Here is a 6,000-nt window from a genome sequence, read left to right on the forward strand (position 1 = left end):
ATTTTGCAGGATCTTTTTAAATTCTCATATTAAACAATTGATTTAAATGTACGAACTTTGAAACACAAAGAATTAACCTCACCTTAAGGTTACAAATAATAGAAACATAAATCTTGTGTAAGTCTTATTAAAAAAAAAATACCTGCACTATCTGAGTGAGATTTCTTTCAACTAAAAACTCCTATTCTGAAATACTACCATTCTGACAGTGTGACAAATTGCTGGAACAAATGCTAAATAGTTAAATGGACAAGTGATGGATGGCCTCATAAGCCTTGCAGGGCAGCCTGTGTAAGATACTAATTGGTTCTGTGGAACTGGTTTTAGTCAATAAATTCACTTGAGACATTTTGTGTGTGTATGTGTGTTAGATATCTTTAAAGAATGCAGTGCTGTAGGTGACAAACCACTTGCAATGTGTTAGGCCACCAACAACTTTATTTTGTCTGCTATACCATCTACGTTCTTTCAAGGATATAACCTGCTAAAAATCTATTATTGATGCGTTGCTGTCTCTCACATGCTTCTGAATTATGAGTTTATCTGGAAGCCTCCAGAATTTTCCAATGCTAAAATTTTCCACAGTGTTTGCAATTGCTTTTTTTTTTTTTTCTTCCCTGGAATAGATTCTGCCACCAATGCCCACTTTTAGTATACTTATCGCTGCAAATAGTCTACATATTGGTGAACTCCCCTTGTGAAAAATATTGTCAAGGTGAGTAAAGGTGATTAGATACTGGCCTTTGGGACCAGTGCCAGCAAAGGTCTGAGAAACCACGTCAGGACTGAATTTGGAGATGAGAAAGTAATTGAAAAGGGGCTTTTCAGGAGTCAGAGTTGGAATTTAGTCCCTAGTTGCTCCCTGTTCTGAAATCCTCAGACTTCACTGAGCTTTCCTGGCTGAGCTGTGGTGTTCTCAGGGGTATTCAGTAGCTGTGCCTCTGTGAGTACCCCAGAGCATCCCTGGCCTGGGCAGAGGTTGCAGCTTGTGCTACCAGTTACATCTGAGCTCAAGAGGATGAAGCCCCAGGAGGCTTCTCTGCACACCGTTCTTGGTGTTTTGTTGTAAGTTTTTTGTTGAGTTGCTTTGTTTGTTTCATTTTCATCAGTGTTGGGATGAAAATTTTTTTCATGGAAGCTTATAAAGCCAAAAACTCCCTCAGTAAGTAAGCCAAGGGAGAGGAGAAGGGGTGACATGGTTTCACAGTTTTTCCTGTTTAGTTAAGTGGAATTGATTAATTCTGAAAACACCAAGATTTAAGAAGGCCAACCTTTATGAGAAAAAGGAAAAACTTGAAATTAGTTTAGAATATAAATAATGCTAAGCTTAAGGGAGAATTCAGTTCCAGGTCTCAACTCCATTCTGATCCCAACTCCATTGCAAAATAAAGCTTAGTTTTTGGGGAGTGACTATAAGTTTGCGAGTTATATGCTCCTGGTTGCTTTTCATTCTCTCCCATGCTCGCATATATGAGATGTTTCATAATTAAAGAGAGTACTTTAGCTACTGTGTATTTAAACCAAATTTTACTAATAACAGATACTAGCTACCTTAGCAGTGGTGTAAAATAATAATTAAATAGAGCAAACAAGGTATCTCTAGAATGATCTGTTAAAAAAAAAAGGCATTAAGAAAATGTCTGCACTTCTGTCAGTGTTTGTACCTAGGTCATCTAATATATCTGAAATACAAGAAAACTTTTCAGGAACAAAAATTCATGGAACTGCCTTGATATATTTTAAGTGCAATACAGTATAGTCAAGCCTGGTCAAATACATATTTAACTGGAAGGATAATGTACTTCAGGAGACTATGAACACAAAGATACGTAGGCTCCTTGTAAAGCTCTCAGGGAGAACTTGCTGTGTATGGCATACAACCCAGCCCTGGCTCCTCAGTACAAGAAAAACAGAATTTGTCACTACAGAAAAGTAAACTCATGTAGCTATGTGACAACAGTACTAATAAGTTTTTCCTTAAATCCTAACACATAATTAGATTTTGTGACCAAAAAAAACCCCAAGTCTAGTGAAAGCTTGTATTACATGAATTGTCTGTCTATAGATGGTAGCTTTCTTTTGTGGATTGACTGATTAAGGTATGCAACGAGTTGAACAGATGTGTCATTGATCCAAACAAGCACAGGCTGAATTACAGGAGTTCAGAGCTATCCTGTTAGGGGAAACCTGCTGGATTTGTAGCCATTTGAGAATGGAGAGATAAATACAATAGACTTTCTTACATTTAATCAGACTCTGTGGCTCCACAGTAAAGGCCTGTGCATCCCTCTGGAGCAAATTTATAATGAATATTTCAGTTTATTAGTACAAAGGATTGTAACTATACACAAACCAGAACAAACAAATGTTATGTGATCTCTAATACACTGATCTGTATTTATGCTTGTCTAAAAGCCTAAGGTAGGCTCATTTAGGATATTGAACCATAAAGTTTAACTACTGAATCAACCAAAGATGACAGACTAGAAATTTTCCGTGTAACCAAGATAATTTTTATAAAAGCATGTTACCTTTGTTATTTAAAGTTGATTTTGAGCTTAACACTTTTTAATTATTTTTGTGTGTGTGTTCTGTAATATAGCACACTTTGCTAGACGTTATATGTAATAAATCTTTACATCAACCTGAAATATCCACAATGTGGCCCTCAAAATACTGTTAAAAGTAATATAGCAACCTGGAAGTGATGCTGTGCCAAGCAAAAGGACCTTACAGCACAAAGCATTCCAGCGAGTTGTCACCAGATCATAGCTTAATTGTGAAGCGGATTTTTGGGTTTAAGTACCAATACCTCTTTTGGTTAAATCAACTGGAGATGAGGGTCTTACACCCATCTGGAGATTGGAAATCTCTTTTTTGAATTCAACTAATAGACTTGGATGCTGCAAGTGTACAGTACATCATCTGATGTAAAGAACTTGCACTTACTATAGATGTATAAAAATCATGATGCAAACCCCAGAAGGTTTTGAATTCCTGTAGAAAACTATGAGTCACCTCAGAAAGGAAGACTAAGCTGTACCTTGGGTACAGTTGATAAGGAAACTGCTCTAAAAGCTGCTCTCATTTTCCAAAGTTTCCCAGCCGGACTTGAACTTTAAAGCTTGAACTGATTTCAAATTGTTTACTTTCAAATAGTTTTTTAAACACATAGGTGAAGAGCTGATATGTTTGTCACGCTTATATATTTAGGAAGCCATGTGTTTATGAAGTGCTGTATCACATCTGTGGGAGAGACTGCAGTTTTGACTATAAGAAATCTGCTGACCTGCTGGATTCATTAACAGTTTAGATTTATTTCTTAACCTCTTTAAAAGTTTCTTTTTAAGAGTTTATAAATATATCTCTTTTCAGAAAAAGTGAATGTGCAATGTTAGAAGAGAAAATGAAGAACCTGAAAGAATAAAACTGCCAAATGTCAAATTTGCAAGGACCTACTGCAATTCAGAACAAAATCCAAATTCAGGTAAATTCTTAAGTTGCCATCTGTTCTGTTCACAAGTATCTTTTATATACTATAAATATATTGTACAGTAACAGCTTCCCAGCTGTGAAGAACCCGTTTGCCTGACTGTTCTTTTAATTCCTCTATAAAAGTTTGGTTTTGAAGTTGGCCATCTGCCTAGGTCTCCATGTGATAGGCATTAATAAAATATAATATATAGAATAAATTAAAACATCTGTTAAAATTAATGTGAAAAATGTCCTATTTGGCATGGCAGGAAATACAATAGCATGGAAAAATGGAACAGTCTGAATTGGTAATAATAATTTTGAGAGTTGGAGATCATAAAGGAGGCACTTGGGATCTGGTCAGGCAAGACTTTGTGTTTGACTATAAGAATGTGAGTAGCCCTTTTCTTGGCTTACTTGCACATGAACCTAATACTAAGCATGTTATTTTCAAGGTGTAGTTTTTACCTTCTGGTACAGCTATATAGTTATCAAAGATTTACTTGTTCAGTATTTACGCTGTTCAGTATAACCCTTAGCAGGTGCAGTTTTACTGGGAAGGTACAAGGACTGCATTTCCTTCTTTGTTACCATTGTGCTCTTTGTATATGTTGGGCTATAGCTTGGAATTGTAACCATGTGGCCTCCCAAAACTGGGCCTGAACTATGCCTAACTCCTCCTGACAAAGAAGCCAAAGGGCAGACTGTCTGTCAGGATTTCCCCATGAAGTATTTGATGAGCGCATATGCGCATCTTTTGCCCTTGAGCCAGGTCAGCTGGACTGGAGCTGTGTCTGAACATGGAGCCGTGCAGGGGTGCCTGGCTGCTGCCATACCCGCCTGATGTGCTTCTGACAGGCTAAGTGTTCCCACAACATGAGTACACCATACTTTTCATATAATCAGTATATAGCACATACTCATTGCTTACGCCTCTCCAGCAACTTAGGCTTGAGCTAAGCTTGAAGAGAGTTAAGGAGATGATGAAGGCAAATAAATTTTGCTAGTTATAGCTGGTAAAACAAGAGACAATGGACAGAAGGGACAACCTGGGAGGGTCAAGGTGGGCATTGGGATAAGCTTCCAGCACTAGAAGTTATTTAAGAAGGTTGTGGGATATTTCTTCATCCCTGGAATTTTTTGGGACTTGTTTAGATAAAACTGTGACTGGCTAGGTCCAGTGTTTGTGGTCTTCCTGCAAGTGAGAGGTTAGACTGCAAGACTTCCAGAGGCATGTTCCAACTAACATGTTTGAGTCAATTCTTGCTCAGATCAAAGCTCTTTCTCTAGTAGAGATCAGGAACAGGCATTTAGGAAAAAGCAGAAGACAAGACATACATATTTAACCTCTATATTATCCCATCATCTGTCAAACAAGGGGTCAGGCATTTCCCAAATGAAAGACATCTTTGTGTTTATTTAATGAGCATTAAAAAGTTTGGTTGAGGTGTTTTAACTTTTTTATCCAGTAATTAGTTTAGGTGTGAAATACATCAGAATTGACCTTGTTGTAGAAAAATTTGGGAGGTTGATATTTAATGAAAGGGTATTTTTATCACAAAAATGTTATTAATTTAATTGATCAGCCACATAGTCCCTGCCTCAGTAACTAAAGTAAAACCAGGTTATTGTTATATAATTTCTAGCATTAAAAATCAGCAGCTCTAATTCAGCCTCCTCTGAGTCTTAGCTGGGATTTTAAGGTTTGCAGCATTTTCCACAATTGCTGAGCACTGTATCATTTCTGTGTCTCCTCCTGTCCCACGTATTTTTTTTAGACTGGGCACTGGTCCTAGGTTTGTCTCCAGCATGCCTCAATACCTGAGTCTGTTTCATTACATTATTTTAGAAATCCACTGTGATTACTGCCTAATCTCTTTGTGCACATCTCTTGACCTTCTCCTGGAAACAGGGATTAACCTTCTGTGGCATTTTTGATCTAGCTCAATGTGGAATATGAATCACTTCTACTGCTGGACTGTGTGAAGTCTACCTTTGGAGATGCAGAGCACCTCCTGTTGCACAGACCAATCTGTGCTGTGCCCTGGAAGACAATTCCATCTCTGAGTCCTTGCCTCTGGCAGTTGTCTTCCTGGGCAGAACACTTTCTGTTCTGTGTAGCACTGGAGGCTCAGTGACACAACTGGCATCACTTGGGTGCACTCAGCAGCAGTTGCTTGTGTCGCTTGCTCAGGGTGTCTGACCAGGCTGCACATCCACCCTCCAGCTGGGATAAGCTGGTGGCTCCAGCTGGGTGGCACACACCAGTCACCTCTACCAGTGACCAGTGTCATGTGGGTGCTGCCCCCAGGCCCTCTGCTGAAACATCGCACCCAAGCACAGCGCTGTGATGGAGACCACTCTGCACGGTTTTCTTTACTGGTTTTATGCCCACACTCAGACCTCTGGCTATTCCCATTACACAGCAGTATATGAGAAGTATCTCAAGGGTTTCTGTGTGTGTATCAAATGTAAACTGAATGTGTCTGCCTCTAATTATTATCTTAAGGTCTCTTTCTGTTTGCT

General features: G+C 38.6%; 1 long non-coding RNA gene across 1 annotated transcript in view; it reads left to right on the forward strand.

Moving 5' to 3' along the window:
- LOC139828223 (uncharacterized) overlaps positions 1-715 on the forward strand; it is a 175,271-nt gene extending 174,556 nt beyond the window's left edge. The window contains exon 5 of the long non-coding RNA XR_011739598.1: positions 627-715. This is a non-coding gene — a long non-coding RNA (uncharacterized lncRNA). The remainder of the gene's footprint in view (positions 1-626) is intronic.
- The last annotated feature ends 5,285 nt before the right edge of the window (positions 716-6,000 follow it).

This window comes from Patagioenas fasciata, chromosome 6 (genome assembly GCF_037038585.1).
Source record: "Patagioenas fasciata isolate bPatFas1 chromosome 6, bPatFas1.hap1, whole genome shotgun sequence".
Taxonomy (NCBI): Eukaryota; Metazoa; Chordata; class Aves; order Columbiformes; family Columbidae; genus Patagioenas; species Patagioenas fasciata.